Raw genomic sequence first — 20415 nt, forward strand, 5'->3', positions numbered from 1 at the left:
TCCACGCTGCTGCGAACGTCGTCGAACTGTTCGTGCAGATGGTTGTTGTCTTGCAAACGTCGCCAAATGTTGACTCAGGGATCGAGCCGTGGCTGCACGATCCTTTACAGCCGTGAGGATAAGATGCCTGTCATCTCGACTGCTAGTGATACGAGGCCGTTGGGATCCAGCACGGCGTTCCGTATTACCCTCCTGAACCCACCGATTCCATATTCTGCTAACAGTCATTGGATCTCGACCAACGCGAGCAGCAATGTCGCGATACGATAAACCGCAATCGCGATAGGCTACAATCCGACCTTTATCAAAGTCGGGAACGTGATGGTACGCATTTGTCCTCCTTACACGAGGCATCACAACAACGTTTCACGAGGCAACGCTGTTTGTGTATGAGAAATCGGTTTGAATCTTTCCTCATGTCAGCACGTTGTAGGTGTCGCCACCGGCGCCAACCTTGTGTGAATGCTCTGAAAAGCTAACCATTTGCGTATCACAGCATCTCCTTCCTGTCGGTTAAATTTCGCGTCTGTAGCACGTCATCTTCGTGGTGTAGCAATTTTAATGGCCAGTAGTGTATTTAAAACAGCTGGAAATGCAAACGTACATCAGGAACATGTTTACCAACACTACAGAAAATATTCTGAGAATCGGATGTACAAAGCCGGCGAAATTAAAAAATTGCCATTACTTTTTGGTCACACCTGGTACATGGTCAGCTGATTGATGTGGGGGGCGGGGGGTAGAGCGTTGCTGGGCGGGGCGCGTCGGCCTTGACCGAGTGCGGAGGCTGTGCGCCAGCAGCGGCTCAGCCGCGCCGCTATCGACCGGCGCGCCGTCTGCCGACGCGACGCCGAGCCGGGCGGCGGCGTCGCGGCGCCAGTCCTGCGCCCGCCAGCACCGGCGCCGGCCACACCGCTCCAGACGGCGCGACGCCCGCCACTGCCGACGTCCCCGCCGCCGCCGCCGCTGCTGCCGCCGCCCATGACGCCGCCTTCGCCGCCCACGCAGCCCGCCTCCCGCCTGCGGCCCAGATAAAGGCTGCCCCCCCTGGCAACAGGTACCGCAAGCGCCGCCGCTGGCCGCTCGCTCCCCTTGTAGCTGCCTCTTCGCTCTTTCCGTCCTCTATCTGCCGGCTTCTGTAGGTGTTCAGTCTACACTGACCCGGCAAAAGTCATTGTATACACTACTGGCCATTAAAATTGCTACACCACGAAGATGACGTGCTACAGACGCGAAATTTAACCGACAGGAAGAAGATGCTGTGATATGCAAATGATTAGCTTTTCAGAGCATTCACACAAGGCTGGCGCAGGTGGCGACACCTACAACGCGTTGACATAAGGAAAGTTTCCAACCGATTTCTCAGACACAAACAGCAGTTGACCGGAGTTGCCTGGTGAAACGTCGTTGTGATGTCTCGTGTAAGGAGGAGAAATGCGTACCATCACGTTTCCGAGTTTGCCGGCTGGAGTGGCCGTGCGGTTCTAGGCGCTACAGTCTGGAGCCAAGCAACCGCTACGATCGCAGGTTCGAATCCTGCCTCGGGCATGTCTGTGTGATGTCCTTAGGTTAGTTAGGTTTAATTAGTTCTAAGTTATAGGCGACTGATGACCTCAGAAGTTAAGTCGCATAGTGCTCAGAGCCTTTTGAACCATTTGAACCGTTACCGAGTTTGATAAACGTCGGATTGTAGCCTACCGCGATTGCGGTTTATCGTATCGCGACATTGCTGCTCGCGTTGGTCGAGATCCAATGACTGTTAGCAGTATCGAATCGGTGGGTTCAGGAGGGTAATACGGGACACCGTGCTGGATCCCAACGGCCTCGTATCACTATTAGTCGAGATGACAGGCATCTTATCTGCATGGCTGTAACGGATCGTGCAGCCACGTCTCGATTCCTGAGGCAACAGATGGAGACGTTTGCAAGACAACAACCATCTGCACGAACATTTCGACGATGTTTGCAGCAGCATGGACTATCAGGTCGGAGACCATGGCTGCGGTTCCCCTTGACGCTGCATCACAGACAGGAGCGCCTGCGATGGTGTACTCAACGACGAACCTGGTTGCACGAATAGCAAAACGTCATTTTTTCGGATGAATCCAGGTTCTGTTTACAGCATCATGATGTTCGCATCCGTGTTTGGCGACATTGCGGTGAACGCACATTGGAAGTGCGTATTCGTCATCGCCATACTGGCGTATCACCCGGCGTGATGGTATGGGGTGCCCTTGGTTACAAGTCTCGGTCACCTCTTGTTTGCATTGACGGCTCTTTGAACAGTGAGCTTTACGTTTCAGATGTGTTACGAACCATGGCTCTACCCATCATTCGATCCCTGCGAAACCCTACATTTCAGCAGAATAATGCATGACCGCATGTTGCAGGTCCTTTACGGGCCTTTCTGGATACAGAAAATGTTCGACTGCTGCCCTGGCCAGCACATTCTCCAGATCCCTCACCAACTGAAAACGTCTTGCCAATGGTGGCCGAGCAACGGGCTCGTCACAATACGCCCGTCACTATTCCTGATTGAACTGTAGTATCGTGTTGAAGCTGCATGCGCTGCTGTACCTGTACACGCTATTCAAGCTCTGTTTGACTCAATGCCCAGGCGTATCAAGGCCGTTATTACGGCCAGAGCCGGCCGGTGTGGCCATGCGGTTCTAGGCGCTTCAGTCCGCAACCGCGTGACCGGTACGGTCGCAGGTTCGAATCCTGCCTCGGGCATGGATGTGTGTGATGTCCTTAGGTTAGTTAGGTTTAAGTAGTTCTAAGTTCTGATGACCACAGATGTTAAGTCCCATAGTACTCAGAGCCATTTGAACATTACGGCCAGAGGTGGTTGTTCTGGGTACTGATTCCTCAGGATCTATGCACCCAAGTTGCGTGAAAATGTAGTCATCTGTCAGTTCTAGCATAATATATTTGTCCAATGAATACCCGTCTATCATCTGCGTTTCTTGTTGGTGTGGCAATTTTAATAACCAGTGGTGTACATCCTAATATCGTGTAGGATGCCCTTTTGCAAGGCGTAGTGCTGCATCTCAACGTTATATGGACTCAACAAGTCGTTGGACGTCCTGTTATAGCTCTTCATATTCTACTAATTATCCCTGCACAATTCTATGAGTGAATTACGCTTCCTACTTGACCATCTATATACTCGCAGAATCGATGCGCAAAGTAGTACAGTACTATTACTATTCCATGAGCACATAATTACTCTTTGTAATATTCTCTCTGGTGTGATGAGAGGAATTCTAGGATCTTCTCCGTGCGGAATAGCCGCATTGAAGAATTTTAATTTTGCTATCGAGATGACTGGAAGAAAGAGATTGAAAGTATATTGTATGATACTCAAGAAAATATATACTGAGCATTTACATGACAGGTGTGTAAGGAGTTTCATTATATACGTATTCACTAATTGGAAATTTGCACGGAGGTGTCGTTTCGTTGGTAATCAGAAGGGAAATTCCGATGAATTGGAAACGAACCTGCAATTATTAGATTCAAGAGCTCCATTATTTTTTTTTTAATCTTATGGGACTTAACTGCTAAAGTCATCAGTCCCTAAGCTTACACACTACTTAACCTAAACTATCCTAAGGACAAACACACACACCCATGCCCGAGGGAGGACTCGAACCTCCGCCGGGACCAGCCGGACAGTCCATGACTGCAGCGCCTTAGACCGCTCCATTATTTCATCGGATAATTAAACTGTATCAAAGCAAACTTTCCGCTTGATCTGAGGTTTCCCGATCGACTACGCAACGCAAGAAAACCAAGACATTTTATTTACACAGGATTGCAGATCGCTTCGAATCATCGAGACTGCGGACAAGGACAGTCATCGTTCGATTCTGATTAAACAAGTAAAGCTTAATTATAACTTTCTTGAGCGACTGTGATGATATGGCTCCTTATGTATGAGATCATTAATAAAATACTAGTAACTATGTTTCCTCCTCACCAGCAACCAGTATAAACACAATATTAATTAAAATTATAGTCCCTTGCAGAAATATTGAGCTGTCCTGCCTCTACAGCCGTCCATAACTGCGAAAGCGATGCCGCTGCAGGACTGCGTGAGCGATCTGAACTCTCTATTATTATATCCCACAAACGACCGATGGGATTCATCTCGGGTGTGCCAAATCGTTCGCTCGAATTGTCCAGAATGTTCCTCAAATCAATCGCGAACAATAGTGCCCGGTAACATGTTTAGAAACATGAAATTCATGTCTGCAAATTGCCGAACATAACCATTTACAGTCAATCATCGGTTCGGCTGGACCACAGAACCCAGTCCATTCTGAGTAAATGCAGCCCACACCATTATGGAAGCATCATCAGATTTCACAGTACCTTGTTGACAATTTGGGTTTCCTGGGAGTGCGGCACACCCGAACCATCAGCTCTTAGTAACTAAAATCGGAACTCGTCTGAGTAAACCACGTTTTTCCAGTTGTCTAGTATCCAACCGACATGGTCACGAGTCCAGGAGAGACGATGCAGGCGATGTCGTGCTGTTAAGAAAACGCACTAGCATCGGTCGTCTGCTGCCATAGACTGTTAACGTCACATTTCACCCCACTGTGCAAACGGATATGTTCGTGAATAAACTTGTTGTAGCTGGATGGGATTCACAGTCATAAAATTTTTTTTGTAGGACATCATCTTTCCGCCAGTAACATTCGCTGCCGGAAAGACGATGTCCTACATTTATTTGATCGGTTATGTCACTCAGCGTTGCTTGTCTGTTAGCACTGAGAACCATGCGCAAACGCCTCTGCTCTCGGCCGTTATGTGAAGGCCGTCGACTACTGCATTGTCCGTGGTGAGAGGTAACGCCTGATATCTGTTGTTCTCGACACACTCTTCACACTGTGGATCTCGGAATACGCGATTCCCTAACGATTTCGTAAACGGAATGTCCCAAGCGTCTAGCTCCAACAACCATTCCACCTTCAGGTATCTACAAAAATATGACATCGTACCACGCATAGTTCAGGAAAGATGAAGTCAACCACTGAGATGCGAGAAAAACTGCCGATTCCTGCGTGACCTTTTACTTTATTACTTATCTGCGAAAAACTCTACTGGCAACACATTTCGCAGACAGTAGGCCAATATACCACTGGGTATGCCTGCAATATTCGGGAGACGCGATTTTACACTCCTGGAAATGGAAAAACGAACACATTGACACCGGTGTGTCAGACCCACCATACTTGCTCCAGACACTGCGAGAGGGCTGTACAAGCAATGATCACACGCACGGCACAGCGGACACACCAGGAACCGCGGTGTTGGCCGTCGAATGGCGCTAGCTGCGCAGCATTTGTGCACCGCCGCCGTCAGTGTCAGCCAGTTTGCCGTGGCATACGGAGCTCCATCGCAGTCTTTAACACTAGTAGCATGCCGCGACAGCGTGGACGTGAACCGTATGTGCAGTTGACGGACTTTGAGCGAGGGCGTATAGTGGGCATGCGGGAGGCCGGGTGGACGTACCGCCGAATTGCTCAACACGTGGGGCGTGAGGTCTCCACAGTACATCGATGTTGTCGCCAGTGGTCGGCGGAAGGTGCACGTGCCCGTCGACCTGGGACCGGACCGCAGCGACGCACGGATGCACGCCAAGACCGTAGGATCCTACGCAGTGCCGTAGGGGACCGCACCGCCACTTGCCAGCAAATTAGGGACACTGTTGCTCCTGGGGTATCGGCGAGGACCATTCGCAACCGTCTCCATGAAGCTGGGCTACGGTCCCGCACACCGTTAGGCCGTCTTCCGCTCACGCCCCAACATCGTGCAGCCCGCCTCCAGTGGTGTCGCGACAGGCGTGAATGGAGGGACGAATGGAGACGTGTCGTCTTCAGCGATGAGAGTCGCTTCTGCCTTGGTGCCAATGATGGTCGTATGCGTGTTTGGCGCCGTGCAGGTGAGCGCCACAATCAGGACTGCATACGACCGAGGCACACAGGGCCAACACCCGGCATCATGGTGTGGGGAGCGATCTCCTACACTGGCCGTACACCACTGGTGATCGTCGAGGGGACACTGAATAGCGCACGGTACATCCAAACCGTCATCGAACCCATCGTTCTACCATTCCTAGACCGGCAAGGGAACTTGCTGTTCCAACAGGACAATGCACGTCCGCATGTATCCCGTGCCACCCAACGTGCTCTAGAAGGTGTAAGTCAACTACCCTGGCCAGCAAGATCTCCGGATGTGTCCCCCATCGAGCATGTTTGGGACTGGATGAAGCGTCGTCTCACGCGATCTGCACGTCCAGCACGAACGCTGGTCCAACTGAGGCGCCAGGTGGAAATGGCATGGCAAGCCGTTCCACAGGACTACATCCAGCATCTCTACGATCGTCTCCATGGGAGAATAGCAGCCTGCATTGCTGCGAAAGGTGGATATACACTGTACTAGTGCCGACATTGTGCATGCTCTGTTGCCTGTGTCTATGTGCCTGTGGTTCTGTCAGTGTGATCATGTGATGTATCTGACCCCAGGAATGTGTCAATAAAGTTTCCCCTTCCTGGGACAATGAATTCACGGTGTTCTTATTTCAATTTCCAGGAGTGTATAAACATTGAGCTGCGTGAAAATGAAACTGCAGGGCGAAATTCGCTACACATACGTACAGGTGAAATTTGTGAACGAATACGCGTGAAAATATGCAGGGGCGTCGATAATTTTTTCTTCTGAGGAGGGTTAAGTTCTGTTCAAGCGCAAGAAAAGGGGAAGGGTGCCTCTCCATTTGAAAAATCGTAGACCGGCAGAAAATCGTACTTATTTTCTATATCAAAAAATATTGTTAGAAGTACCTTTTTACCGAAAAACTATGTTGCTTTCTACTTCATTATTGATATTGGATTGTAGCATTAACTTCAAAAATACAACCTATGAACCTATTATTCACTACGCAGATATGATCAACAAATCACATCTTCTCTTAAACAGACATATTCTTCGATGAAGTGACTTTGTTTGACCTGGAACGTTGAATTAATATTCAAGCGCAACCTAAAGCATATATAGCCTCTGTGCTTCGCTTTTTATTATTATTATTGATTACAGTGTTCCATGAACTTGTCTCAATCGAATAATTGATAACGTTTGACTTAGTAACTAGTTTTAGAGCGTTGACTCTTCATTTCTATACTACTGAAGAATCTTTCTTAAGGAACTTGTCACTTATATCAAACTTTAAACAAACTCTAACTTTTTTCTAAATGAGCAGTTCAGTCCCATTAGCCACTATTTCTTGGGTTTCACTGACTCCTACTTTCATCTATATCTTCTTGAATCCCTAAGTATCTTCGTCTGTTTTTTGTGCTTTACGATTCAGTGTAGTGATGTTTTAATTTTTGATTCATAAGACTGAAGTCCCACCACCACCACCATGAACCATGGACCTTGCAGCTGGTGGGGAGGCTTGCGTGCCTCATCGATACAGATAGCCGTACCGTAGGTGCAACCACAACGGAGGGGTATCTGTTGAGAGGCCAGACAAACGTGTGGTTCCGGAAGAGGGGCTGCAGCCTTTTCAGTAGTCGCAGGGGCAACAGACTGGATGATTGACTGATCTGGCCTTGTAACATTAACCAAAACGGCCTTGCTGTGCTGGTACTGCGAACAGCTGAAAGCAAGGGGAAACTAGAGCCGTAATTTTTCCCGAGGGCATGCAGCTTTACTGTATGGTTAAATGAGGATGGTGTCCTCTTGGGTAAAATGTTGCGGTGGTAAAATAGTCCCCCATTCGGATCTACGGGTGGGGACTACTCAGGAGGACGTCGTTGTCAGGAGAAAGAAAACTGGCGTTCTAAGGATAGGAGCGTGGAATGTCACGTCCCTTAATCGGGCAGGTAGGTTAGAAACTTTAACAAGGGAAATGGTTAGGTTAAAGTTAGATATAGTGGAAATTAGTGAAATTCGGTGGCAGGGGGAACAAGACTTCTAGTCAGGTGAATACAGGTTTATAAATACAAAATCAAATAGGTGTAATTTATGAGTAGGTTTAATAATGAATAAGAGAATAGGAGTGCGGGTAAGCTACTATAAACAGCATAGTGAACGCATTATTGTGGCCAAGATAGACACGAAGCCCATGCCTTCTACCGTAGTACAAGTTTATATGCCAACTAGCTCTGCAGATGATGAAGAAATTGATGAAATGTATGATGAGATAAAAGAAATTATTCAGGCAGTGTAGGGAGACGAAAATTTAATAGTCATGGGTGACTGGAATTCGAGAGTAGGAAAAGGGAGAGAAAGAAACATAGTGGGTGAATATGGATTGGGGGAGAGAAATGAAAGAGGAAGCCGTCTGGTAGAATTTTGCACAGAGCATAACTTAATCATAGTTCAAGAATCATAAAAGAAGGTTGGAAGAATCCTGGAGATACTAGAAGGTATCAGATAGATTATATAATGGTAAGACAGAGATTTAGGAACCAGGTTTTATATTGTAAGACATTTCCATGGGGAAGATGTGGACTCTCACCACAATCTATTGGTTATGAACTGTAGATTAAAACTGAAGAAACTGCAAAAAGGTGGGAATTTAAGGAGATGGGACCTGGATAAGCTGAAAGAACCAGAGGTTGTACAGAGTTTCAGGGAGAGCATAAGGGATCAATGAAGCAGGCAAAAAGGAATACAAACGTCTCAAAAATGAGATCAACAGGAAGTGCAAAATCGCTAAGCAGGGATGGCTACAGGACAAATGTAAGGATGTAGAGGCTTATGTCACTAGGGGTAAGATAGATACTGCCTACAGGAAAATTAAAGAGACCTTTGGAGAAAAGAGAGCCACTTGTATGAATATCAAGAGCTCAGATGGAGACCCAGTTCTAAGCAAAGAAGGGAAAGCAGAAAGGTGGAAGGAGTTTATAGAGGGTCTATACAAGGGCGATGTACTTGAGGACAATATTATGGAAATGGAAGAGGATGTAGATGAAGATGAAATGGGAGATACGTTACTGCGTGAAGAGTTGGACAGAGCACTGAAAGACCTGAGTCGACACGAGGCCCCGGGAGTAGACAACATTCAATTGGAACTACTGACGGCCTTGGGAGAGCCAGTCCTGACAAAACTCTACCATCTGGTGAGCAAGATGTATGAGAAAGGCGAAATACCCTCGGACTTCAAGGAGAATATAATAATTCCAATCCCAAAGAAAGCAGGTGTTGACAGATGTGAAAATTACCGAACTATCAGTTTAATAAGTCACAGCTGCAAAATACTAACGCGAATTCTTTACAGACGAATGGAAAAACTGGTAGAAGGGGACCTCGGGGAAGATGAGTTTGGATTCCGTATATACACTCCTGGAAATTGAAATAAGAACACCGTGAATTCATTGTCCCAGGAAGGGGAAACTTTATTGACACATTCCTGGGGTCAGATACATCACATGATCACACTGACAGAACCACAGGCACATAGACACAGGCAACAGAGCATGAACAATGTCGGCACTAGTACAGTGTATATCCACCTTTCGCAGCAATGCAGGCTGCTATTCTCCCATGGAGACGATCGTAGAGATGCTGGATGTAGTCCTGTGGAACGGCTTGCCATGCCATTTCCACCTGGCGCCTCAGTTGGACCAAGGACCAGCGTTCGTGCCGGACGTGCAGACCGCGTGAGACGACGCTTCATCCAGTCCCAAACATGCTCAATGGGGGACAGATCCGGAGATCTTGCTGGCCAGGGTAGTTGACTTACACCTTCTAGAGCACGTTGGGTGGCACGGGATACATGCGGACGTGCATTGTCCTGTTGGAACAGCAAGTTCCCTTGCCGGTCTAGGAATGGTAGAACGATGGGTTCGATGACGGTTTGGATGTACCGTGCACTATTCAGTGTCCCCTCGACGATCACCAGTGGTGTACGGCCAGTGTAGGAGGTCGCTCCCCACACCATGATGCCGTGTGTTGGCCCTGTGTGCCTCGGTCGTATGCAGTCCTGATTGTGGCGCTCACCTGCACGGCGCCAAACACGCATACGACCATCATTGGCACCAAGTCAGAAGCGACTCTCATCGCTGAAGACGACACGTCTCCATTCGTCCCTCCATTCACGCCTGTCGCGACACCACTGGAGGCGGGCTGCACGTTGTTGGGGCGTGAGCGGAAGACGGCCTAACGGTGTGCGGGACCGTAGCCCAGCTTCATGGAGACGGTTGCGAATGGTCCTCGCCGATACCCCAGGAGCAACAGTGTCCCTAATTTGCTGGGAAGTGGCGGTGCGGTCCCCTACGGCACTGCGTAGGATCCTACGGTCTTGGCGTGCATCCGTGCGTCGCTGCGGTCCGGTCCCAGGTCGACGGGCACGTGCACCTTCCGCCGACCACTGGCGACAACATCGATGTACTGTGGAGACCTCACGCCCCACGTGTTGAGCAATTCGGCGGTACGTCCACCCGGCCTCCCGCATGCCCACTATACGCCCTCGCTCAAAGTCCGTCAACTGGACATACGGTTCACGTCCACGCTGTCGCGGCATGCTACCAGTGTTAAAGACTGCGATGGAGCTCCGTATGCCACGGCAAACTGGCTGACACTGACGGCGGCGGTGCACAAATGCTGCGCAGCTAGCGCCATTCGACGGCCAACACCGCGCTTCCTGGTGTGTCCGCTGTGCCGTGCGTGTGATCATTGCTTGTACAGCCCTCTCGCAGTGTCCGGAGCAAGTCTGCTGGGTCTGACACACCGGTGTCAATGTGTTCTTTTTTCCATTTCCAGGAGTGTATGTTGGGACACGTTATGCAATACTGACCCAAGAACTTATCTTAGAAGATAAAGAAAAGGCAAACCTACGTTTCTAGCACCTGTAGACTTAGAGAAAGCTTTTGACAATGTTGGCTGGAATACTCCCTTTCAGATTCTGAAGGTGGCAGGGGTAAAACACAGGGAGCGAAACCTGAGGGCAGTTATAAGAGTGGAGGGGCATGAAAGATAAGAAGTGGTTGGGAAGGGAGTGAGACAGGGTTGTATGCTATCCCCGACGTTGTTCAATCGGTATACTGAGCAAGCAGTAAAGGAAACAAAAGAACAATCGGAGTAGGAATTAAAATCGATGGAGAAAAAATAAAAACTTTGAGGTTCGCCAATGACATTGTAATTCTGTCAGAGACGGAAAGGGATCTGGAAGACCAGTTGAATGGACAGTGTCTTGAAGGGAGGATATAAGATGAACATCATCAAAAGCAAAACGAGGATAATGGAATGTAGTCGAATTAAGTTGGGTGATGCTGAGGGAATTAGATTAGGAAATGAGACACTTAAAATAGTAGATGAGTATTGCTATTTGGGAGCAAAATACCTGAAGATGGTCGAAGCAGAGAGGGTATAAAATGTAGACTGGCAATGGCAAAGAAAGCGTTTCTGAAGAAGAGAAATTTGTTAAAATCGAGTATAGATTTAAGTATTTGTATGGAGTAAAGCGATGCATGGAAGTGAAACATGTACGATAAATAGTTTGGACAAGAAGAAAATAGAAGCTTTCGAAATGTGATGCTACAGAAGAATGCTGAAGATTAGATGGGTAGATCACATAACTAATGAGGAGGTATTGAATAGAACTGGGGAGAAGAGAAATTTGTGGCACAACTTGACTAGAAGAAGGGATCAGTTGGTAGGACACGTTCTAAGGCATCAAGGGATCACCAATTTAGTATTGGAGGGCAGCGTGGAGGGTAATAATCGTAGAGGGAAACCAAGAGATGAATACACTAAGCAGATTCAGAAGGATTTAGGTTGCAGTAGGTACTGGGAGATGGAGAAGCTTGCACAGGATAGAGTAGCATGGAGAGCTGCTTCAAACCAGTCTCTGGACTGAAGACCACAACAACAAACAACTAGATTAAGGTGACAGACCAAGAGGGAGGAATCATAAATGATATTTCAGTTTTTGTAAGACTTCTCGCGGAAAATCACTATCGACAAACTGGTATATAAAATTAAGTTTTGAAAGATTTATGAAATTCGAGTAGGGAGCTTTTGCTTCTGAAGCGGCACAGGGTCATGTTTGGACGTACACAGTGGTAGGGAAAATTAGAAACAAAAGAAATTCCTGTCTGTTCTTATGGTCGTCGTTCAACTTCATGAAGAAACATAACTTTTTTCAATATACATGTTGGTTTCGCCATACAACTTGCATGATGTATACCTTTGGAGCAAGGGAGAGTATTCTCTGAGATGGTTCCGCGAGAAGACAATTCGCAGTTAATTAAAAAACAATCAATATAGTCATGTCATATACACTGTCAAACAAAACACCGACACACCACGGAGGAACTATCCGAAAGGGGTGGAAATCGCTTGATTTGATGTACATGTGCAGAAAAACAAACGAATATTATTTCCGAAAATGAGAGAAAGAACACAAACTGACGGGTAAATAACGCGTTGGTTCAACTAGTCAATAACGCGTTGGTCCATCTCCGGCCTTTATGCGATCAGCTACTCGGCTTGGCATTGACTGACAAGGCCGCTGATGTCTACTTGAGTGATACCGCGCCGAATTCTAATTGGCGTGTTAGATTGTTGGAGGACCCTGCCCCTAAACTTTCTCAATTGGGATACAGATCCGGCGACCGTTCTGGCTAAGTTAATGTTTGGCAAGCTCGAAGACCAGCAGTAGAAACCCTTCCAATGTGCAGGCGGGCATTATTTACTGAAACGTAAGCCCAGGATGGCTTACCATGAAAGGCAAAAGGCAATGGAAGGGGAGTATAATATCGGCGACATACCGATGTGCTGTCCGGAGCCATGCGGCTGCTGCGGCCGCAGGTTCGAATCCTACCTCGGGCATGGATGTGTGTGATGTCCTTAGGTTAGTTAGGTTTAAGTAGTCCTAAGTCTAGAGGACTGATGACCTCAGATGTTAAGTCCCATAGTGCTCAGACCTTAGAGCCATTTGAACCGATGTGCTGTAAGGTTGCCGTAATGACAACCAAAGAGGCCCTATGCAGCAGATGACGACCAAAGAATTTCTCCTATGAAATGAAATGGCACCACAGCCCCTTCACTCCTGGTTGTCGAGCTGTATGGCGGGTGACAGTCAGGTTGTCATCCCACCACTGTTTGGGGCTTCCCTATACACGTATTCGGATCTCACTGACTGGACTAGAATTCTCTTCAGTAATGAGTCCTGCTTCGAACTGAGGCCCGATGACCAGTAAAGATGCTTCTGGGGACATCCCGGACAGCGGCGCGATACCAACCTCACTGTCGCCTGTTACACAGGCTGACAACCACAAGTGATAGTCTAGGGTGTCATTTCTTCTCACAGCAGGATCTCTTTAGTTGTCATCCGCGGGACCCTTATAGCAAAGCAGTATGTCGAATATTCTACACCGCGTTTTGTTGCCCTTCATGGCATGCCATCCTGGGATAACATTTGAGCAACATAATGCCCGCCTCCACACTGCGAGAATTTTCCAGCAAGGTCGCTGCATCTCTCCCCCAGGTGCGAACGTTTGTAAAATTATGGGCAGGATCCTCCAACTAACTCGGAATTTTGAAGATCTAACACGTCAATAGGACAGAATTTGGCACGATATGCCTAAGAGAACATCCAAGAACTCTATCAATTAACGCTAAGCCGAATAACTACTTGCGAAAGGTGTCAGAGATGTACCAGCTCGTCAATGACACTTTCTGAAGTTCTCTCTCTCTTGAATGAATCATCCAGTTCTTCTGAAATTGTAATCATTTGTTTGTCTGTACATGTACATCACATTTACCGATTTCGGTACCCTTCGGATAATTTCTTCGTGGTGCGAAGTTTTTTGTCTTAAGAGTGTGTGTTACCAAACGCCGCGTCCAAAAATTGGATTCTTCCGACTCTCATATGTTGGGTTCTATTGGTGATAGAATGATAGGGTCAAGTGTTTTGGATAGCCCTGGGGTTAGGGACTATTTTTATACCCTACAGAAGGATAGTCTTTGCCTCATTATCCTACACTACAAGGTAAGGGTATAAATATTACACACTTCCTCCAGCTTAGGCAAATGGAGCAAATCGGTTGGTTCTTGCATTTGAAGTCGTCCACGGCGGGCCTTCAGCAGTTTATGGAGGTACCATTACTTCATTCGCGCTTCCTTAGAAAAACCACAAAAACGCTTTTTTACGATTTCTTCGCCCCAAAACAGAGCTGAGGATTCCAAAACGTCTACCCACAGGAAATGGCTGAAATTTTTATGATATATATCTAATATCGCAATATCGAACTAGCTCGACATTTTTTTTTATATCTTTATCCGTTTCCGAGATACAGAGGTTCAAAGTTACTTAACGTCTACACGAGAAATACGCACGTAAAATGTAGGTGTGAGGAAAAATATATGTAATAAATAAACGCAGTAAACTACTCAAATTTTAACGGTCTATTTTCTAGGCATTTCGGCCGGTGTGGCCGTGCGGTTCTAGGCGCTTCAGTCTGGAACCGCGTGACCGCTACGGTCTCAGGTTCGAATCCTGCATCGGGCATGGATGTGTGTAATGTCCTTAGGTTAGTTAGGTTTAATTAGTTCTAAGTTCTAGGCGACTGATGACCTCAGAAGTTAAGTCGCATAGTGCTCAGAGCCATTTGAACCATCTAGGCGTTTATCTTCCTGTTTGGAAAAATCTTAATCTTTTATCGAGAAACACCCCAAAAACAGGGTTTTTAGTACCAAAATCGAGCTGCAGATTCCAAGCCGGCTATGCCAGCGAATGGGTGTAATTTTTGCCCTCTGGAACAACCTTAAAAATTTTCTTGATATCTTTATCCCTTTCCTACATACAGAGGTTCAAAGTTAACCTACTAGAGCATGTAAGATCCGATGTGAGAATATTCCCAAGACCCCGATCTCGAGCAACCTCGAAAATTTTCTCGATTCTTTATCCGTTTCCGGTGTACAGAAGTTCGGTGTACCCTATTTTTACACGTAAAATACGCACATAAAAGCCGGTGGGCGGTGAAAACGTAGTGTATAAAATGAAGAATCACGGAGAAATAGGCTGTAAGTGTCTCCATTACTGTCATAGGGGTTTTTGGGACCCCCATGTAGTAGTGAAGCACACACAAATTTTATTGCACGTAAAATCCATTATAAAGTGCAAAATTAGTTTTGCATTATTTAATTTCATGTAAGTAAACAATAGAAATTTTTGTCACTCATATGACTGAGACTTTCCATATGAATGAAAGGAACCAACGCAAAAATACTCCTATCCGAGCTCGAAAAAGATTGACTGAGAAATGGGGTACCGGCAACCTCAATCCACCATCGTCAGAACCTTTAAAAATTTTCCAAAAATTTAGGCATGTGGACATATTCGTGCTTTTTGTCCTGAGAGAGAAGGTGTTAGTGGGAAGGAGGCGGAAAAGTAATAAATGCTGAAAGATACTCGACAGTGGCTGTGGTACAAAAAGAGCGAGGAAGAGAATGGTGGTGTGGGAGAAAGAGAGGGACACAGAGGGAATGGAACATGGTTGACAGCGACAGAACAGATGCTACGAAAAGGGTGAAGCAGACAGTGTCAGGAATAAAGAGAAGTAGAAAGTACAAATGGATGTGAGCTAGTGATAATGAGGAACAAAGTCGATGACAATGACAACGAGAAAGAGAGACTTAGTGGCAGTGACAAGAGACGCAGCACTGGAAGGAAAGAATGAGACAGTAGCAGTGCGAGGCAGCAAGAGGGAGACAAACACAGTGACAGGAAACAGTAGTAGTAGGACAGAACGAAGGAGACTGTGCCACTGAGACAGGAAACAGTTCGAGGGACACAAAGAGATAATGATAATGAATTGGGCTGAATGAGTGAGCGAGTGAGCGGGTGCCAGCGAGCTACAATTAGAGGAGCTTGTGGCAGTGAGAGGTGTGATAATGCCTGAAATTTGGTATTCTCGGCATACTCTTGACAATGGATTTCGGAAGTCTGAATTCCCTAACGATTTCCGAAATGAAATGTCCCATGCGCCTAGTTCCGACTGCCATTCCGCTTTTAAAGTCTGTTAACTCCCGTCGTGGCAACGGCCTTGCCGCAGTGGATACATCGGTTCCCGTGCGATCACCGAAGTTAAGCGCTGTCGGGCGTGGCCGGCACTAGGATGGGTGACCATCCAGCCGCCATGTGCTGTTGCCATTTTTCGGGGTGCACTCAGCCTCGTGATGCCAATTGAGGAGCTACTCGACCGAGTAGTAGCGGCTCCGGTCAAAGAAACCCATCAAAACGACCGGGAGAGCGGTGTGCTGACCACACGCCCCTCCTATCCGCATCCTCAGCTGAGGATGACACGGCGGTCGGATGGTCCCGATGGGCCACTTGTGGCCTGAAGACGGAGTGCTAATTCCCATCGTGCGTCCGTCGGAAACCTTTTCACATGAATGACCTGAGTACAAATGACAGCCTCACTAATGCACTGTCCTTTTATATCTTATATACGCGATACTATCGCCATCTGTGTATGGGCATATCGCTGTACCGTAGAACTATCACTGCTGGAAAAACTATTCGAAAGAGATTCCAACTGTATTGAATGGAAGCTTCAGTGCGCAAGGTAAAGTGCTGTCACTATTGTCAACAGAGAGTGTCGGAAGTGAATGGATCAAGTTTCGTCACAAACAGAATGCGTACTGATGACATTTGTCCTGCAGTTCAGAAAAGTACAGCTATAATAATAAGTGGCACAGTTTTGAACATGGCTGTCTCTCAGCAATCGTATATAAGTTTCAACGGAGAAATATCACAACCAAATAATTTTTAACACAGTGGCCTGAGTTTCGACACTCTAAGAATGTCATCATCAAAATGAAATTTTAACAACCGTAAAGTTACATTATGAGCAGACAGTAGCCAAAATTACGAGCAGACATGCTCAAGTCAAAACTAAAATTAAAAATGTTACAGCGTTTGCCTATTGCCTGCTCGCAATGTAACTTTACGTTTGTTAAAATATGATTCTGATGAAGACATCCTTAGAGGCGCCGAAACCTAGGTCAATGTATTAAAAATTACTTGCAACCGGTTGGCTGTGGTGTTTATCCGTTGGAAAAAATAAATGGGGTGTCAAACGAAATGCAATTGCTCTGTTATAAGCCACCAGAGACCATAGGTGAGTTATACCAAAATATTCACAAAATGTCACTGAACGACTTTCCGAAATTCTGTGGAGTTCGGATTAACCCTGTATTGTTTGAAAGGAACATGATTCCCTATTATGAATAATAGGAAACTGTCACTAGTAAATAATGACACACAATCGACTAGTTATTGCGCTACCTGATCTAGTTCAATTTCAATGTTATTAGAACGATAACGCAGAAAGAACGGTCTCACCAGCACTTGAGGAATTGATGATCCAGTTTACAAAAATGCTGTCCCCAGATCATTATGTTGATTGAGACACAATTGTGTTTTACTGTAATAGGCAGTGTCCTATTGACGTATACTGACGTTTACCGTCTAGTAAAATCATCGGAAGGTCAAAACCAATTGCAAAATTCCTTATGTAAGATATCTGCAATGTGCGAAATGTGGCAGCTGAGTCTAAATAATGAAACGTGTGGTGTCATCTGTAAAAGTACTAAATGGAATCCGTTAAATTACGGTTACGCGATGTTGTTGTTGTGGTCTTCAGTCCTGAGACTGGTTTGATGCAGCTCTCCATGCTATTCTATCCTGTGCAAGCTTCTTCATCTCCCAGTACCTACTGCAACCTACATCCTTCAGAATCTGCTTAGTGTATTCATCTCTTGGTCTCCCTCTACGATTTTTACCCTCCACGCTGCCCTCCAATGCTAAATTTGTGATCCCTTGATGCCTCAAAACATGTCCTACCAACCGTTCCCTTCTTCTAGTCGAGTTGTGCCACAAACTTCTCTTCTCCCCAATCCTATTCAATACCTCCTCATTAGTTACGTGATCTACCCACCTTATCTTCAGCATTCTTCTGTAGCACCACATTTCGAAAGCTTCTATTCTCTTCTTGTCCAAACTGGTTATCGTCCATGTTTCACTTCCATACATGGCTACACTCCATAAAATATTTTCAGAAACGACTTCCTGACACTTAAATCTATACTCGATGTTAACAAGTTTCTCTTCTTCAGAAAGGCTTTCCTTGCCATTGCCAGTCTACATTTTATATCCTCTCTACTTCGACCATCGTCAGTTATTTTACTCCCTAAATAGCAAAACTCCTTTACTACTTTAAGTGTCTCATTTCCTAATCTAATTCCCTCAGCATCACGCGATTTAATTTGACTACATTCCATTATCCTCGTTTTGCTTTTGTTGATGTTCATCTTATATCCTCCTTTCAAGACACTGTCCATTCCGTTCAACTGCTCTTCCAAGTCCTTTGCTGTCTCTGACAGGATTACAATGTCATCGGCGAACCTCAAAGTTTTTACTTCTTCTCCATGAATTTTAATACCTACTCCGAATTTGTCTTTTGTTTCCTTTACTGCTTGCTCAATATATAGATTGAATAACATCGGGGAGAGGCTACAACCCTGTCTCACTCCCTTCCCAACCACTGCTTCCCTTTCATGCCCCTCGACTCTTATAACTGCCATCTGGTTTCTGTACAAATTGTAAATAGCTTTTCGCTCCCTGTATTTTACCCCTGCCACCTTCAGAATTTGAAAGAGAGTATTCCAGTTAACGTTGTCAAAAGCTTTCTCTAAGTCTACAAATGCTAGAAACGTAGGTTTGCCTTTTCTTAATCTTTCTTCTAAGATAAGTCGTAAGGTTAGTATTGCCTCACGTGTTCCAACATATATACGGAATCCAAACTGATCTTCCCCGAGGTCCGCTTCTACCAGTTTTTCCATTCGTCTGTAAGGAATTCGCGTTAGTATTTTGCAGCTGTGACGTATTAAACTGATAGTTCGGTAATTTTCACATCTGTCAACACCTGCTTTCTTTGGGATTGGAATTATTATATTCTTCTTGAAGTCTGAGGGTATTTCGCCTGTCTCATACATCTTACTCACCAGATGGTAGAGTTTTGTCATGACTGGCTCTCCCAAGGCCATCAGTAGTTCTAATGGAATGTTGTCTACTCCTGGGGCCTTGTTTCGACTCAGGTCTTTCAGTGCTCTGTCAAACTCTTCACGCAGTATCTTATCTCCCATTTCGTCTTCATCTACATCCTCTTCCATTTCCATAATATTGTCCTCAAGCACATCGCCCTTGTATAAACCCTCTACATACTCCTTCCACCTTTCTGCCTTCCCTTCTTTGCTTAGAACTGGGTTGTCATCTGAGTTCTTGATATTCATACAAGTGGTTCTCTTCTCTCCAAAGGTCTCTTTAATTTTCGTGTAGGCAGTATCTATCTTACCCCTAGTGAGGCAAGCCTCTACATCCTTACATTTGTCCTCTAGCCATCCCTGCTTAGCCATTTTTCACTTCCTGTCGATCTCATTTTTGAGACGTTTGTATTCCTTTTTGCCTGCTTCATTTACTGCATTTTTATATTTTCTCCTTTCATCAATTAAATTCAATATTTCTTCTGTTACCCAAGGATTTCTATTAGCCCTCGTCTTTTTACCTACTTGATCGTCTGCTGCCTTCACTACTTCATCCCTCAGAGCTACCCATTCTTCTTCTACTGTATTTCTTTCCCCCATTCCTGTCAATTGTTCCCTTATGCTCTCCCTGAAACACTCTAAAACCTCTGGTTCTTTCAGTTTATCCAGGTCCCATCTCCTTAAATTCCCACCTTTTTGCAGTTTCTTCAGTTTCAATTTACAGTTCATAACCAATAGATTGTGGACAGAATCCACATCTGCCCCTGGAAATGTCTTACAATTTAAAACCTGGTTCCTAAATCTCTGTCTTACCATTATATAATCTATCTGATACCTATTAGTATCTCCAGGATTCTTCCAGGTATACAACCTTCTTTTATGATTCTTGAACCAAGTGTTAGCTATGATTAAGTCATGCTCTGTGCAAAATTCTACCAGACGGCTTCCTCTTCCATTTCTTCCCCCCAATCCATATTCACCTACTACGTTTCCTTCTCTCCCTTTTCCTGATTCCGAATTCCAGTCACCCATGACTATTAAATTTTCGCCACCCTTCACTATCTGAATAATTTCTTTTATTTCATCATACATTTCTTCAATTTCTTCGTCATCTGCAGAGCTAGTTGGCATATAAACTTGTACTACTGTAGTAGGCATGGGCTTTGTGTCTATCTTGGCCACAATAATGCGTTCACTATGCTGTTTGTAGTAGCTAACCCGCACTCCTATTTTTTTATTCATTATTAAACCTACTCCTGCATTACCCCTATTTGATTTTGTATTTTTGATCCTGTATTCGCCTGACCAAAAGTCTTGTTCCTGCTGCCACCGAACTTCACTAATTCCCAC

The 20415-nt window shown here is 45.8% G+C and overlaps 1 protein-coding gene and 1 pseudogene across 2 annotated transcripts in view; both read left to right on the plus strand.

The window, feature by feature from the left end:
• The first annotated feature begins 1026 nt into the window (after positions 1-1026).
• Positions 1027-20415, plus strand: part of LOC126251572 (mpv17-like protein) — a 181472-nt gene continuing 162083 nt past the window's right edge. For both annotated transcript variants that reach the window (XM_049952096.1, XM_049952097.1), the window contains exon 1: positions 1027-1057. The gene's annotated coding sequence lies outside the window, so the exon portion shown is untranslated. The remainder of the gene's footprint in view (positions 1058-20415) is intronic.
• On the plus strand, positions 16055-16171 carry LOC126254581 (5S ribosomal RNA; annotated as a pseudogene).

This window comes from Schistocerca nitens, chromosome 4, assembly GCF_023898315.1.
Source record: "Schistocerca nitens isolate TAMUIC-IGC-003100 chromosome 4, iqSchNite1.1, whole genome shotgun sequence".
In the NCBI taxonomy this organism is placed as follows: Eukaryota; Metazoa; Arthropoda; class Insecta; order Orthoptera; family Acrididae; genus Schistocerca; species Schistocerca nitens.